General features: G+C 40.7%; 1 long non-coding RNA gene across 1 annotated transcript; it reads right to left on the bottom strand.

Annotated features, from left to right (window-relative positions):
- Positions 1-176: 176 nt before the first annotated feature.
- On the bottom strand, positions 177-1,650 carry LOC118479126. Its single transcript, XR_004859496.1, has 3 exons — positions 1,508-1,650; positions 902-1,052; positions 177-237 (listed from the first exon to the last, which is right to left on the bottom strand). It is a non-coding gene; the product is annotated as an uncharacterized LOC118479126 (long non-coding RNA).
- Between the last annotated feature and the right edge of the window lie 78 nt (positions 1,651-1,728).

Here is a 1,728-nt window from a genome sequence, read left to right as displayed (position 1 = left end):
CCCCCGTCTCCTCTACCCTCATTCCCTCCCCCGCATTCAAACTCGACCCGCCTTAAACAATAGTGGTTCAGTATAGTGACAATTCAACAATAACAGAAGTGGTGATGAGAAAAAGACAATAGAACATAGCTCTGGCCTTTGCTGTAAAGTTCTACAGTTGTTCAGTACTCACTCACCTGTCCTCAGTGTCTACGACTCTAATGATGACGTAAATGACTACCAAGACACCAGGAATTCCTAAGAGATACAAAATATTTAAAAAATCATTGGAATTAGTTTACTCTCTGATTGCTAACTAAAGACATAAAAAAACAGTGGCATTCTACATATAAAAAGTTGCTACAGTTTCATTCCCAAGCCAGCTGACCGAGTCTTCTGGATATTATTTTATCAGTCTTATGTAAGCCTACACATCCGAAGGAACATCGCGAAGTGTTGTCTTCATTATGTGACACTAAAATAAAACTAACTCAGAAAATACACAGAAAACACAGATCAAGTTCTTTTTGTTCACTCCTACGGCATTGTAAATGTTCATATATACCGTCATTTAAAAACACTTCAGACTATGTTTGTCCATGTGGGTACACTATTGGTCCTTTCATGCGTGCGTATTTTTTTTTCCTTTCTTTTCTTTTCTCTTTTCCCCCTTTTTCAGGGGTTGGGGGCTTCTGCTTCTAGAGTTATGTAAGCGTCAAGCAGCGGTTACACGACAGAACAGAAAAACCAGCTTACAATGTCACTTAAATGAGGACTTGTGTTTCTCGTTTTGCCCTCTACCGTGTTTGCAATCACCTGTTTATGACGTCTGAGTCGTGTGTGCAGCCCTAGAGAATCGGGCTCACAAAAGTTGATTGCAAACAGAAGCTGTAACTTAAGCATGGCACAAGAGAATATTTACCCCAGCCAACAAGCAGGAATGGTATGATGGATCCAATCGGCTTAAAAGCCTTGACCATCAGCCAGTGAAGCTGAAATCCTTCGCAAAACATCCAGAAAAATGAAGATGCTCTTGTAAATCTGGAACTCATGTTTAGGAACTTGCAAGCGTCCTTTTTTGAGGAAGTTTGGGGAGGGGGGGTCAGCAGAAGAAACAAAAGACGGTGAAAAAGATCAGTAATTGTTAACGTCCCTGTTTAGACGTACTCGTGTTGCAGTTCAAACATAAAATTATATCGACTAAATTTTCGTCAGCCGCTATGGCGCAGTCGGTTGCGAACTTGAGCGTAAAGTAAAATGAAGCTTCGACCAAATTATGTTACTGAAATCTAGGCTCTTTGGACGTTGACAATATAAGGAATCCTTGTGAAGCCAATTTATTAATCAAGTCAAAACAGAATTCACAAAACTAAAGCAATCATTTTGTGCTGTGGATCTCATCCTATTTAAAGCTCATACAACTTCACCGTCAGTCCATTCGATTGGCTCTAGTTGCTTTAACCTCACAGCCTGGGCTTTAATGAAATCACTTCAACACTTAAACAGAAGAGGAAACATTAACACTTACTGGCGACGTTTTCACAAAGTTGTTCAAAGGACTGGCTAACATTTCCAAGTCCACCACTCGCTTCCATAAGATGTCCAGCACGGAGGAAAGGAATAACGTGAAGAACAAGCAAATATGAAGACGAATGCGTTGTTGAACTCGGAGAGATCTGGGAACATAACGAAGAGGTGTCATGTGCCTTCCATACAGGTGCTTTCTAATGTCTCAACAAGTTCACCCCC

This window comes from Aplysia californica, unplaced genomic scaffold (genome assembly GCF_000002075.1).
Source record: "Aplysia californica isolate F4 #8 unplaced genomic scaffold, AplCal3.0 scaffold02641, whole genome shotgun sequence".
Taxonomy (NCBI): Eukaryota; Metazoa; Mollusca; class Gastropoda; order Aplysiida; family Aplysiidae; genus Aplysia; species Aplysia californica.
The sequence above is the reverse complement of the archived record's forward strand: the minus strand, read 5'-3'. Positions and strand labels throughout refer to the sequence as shown.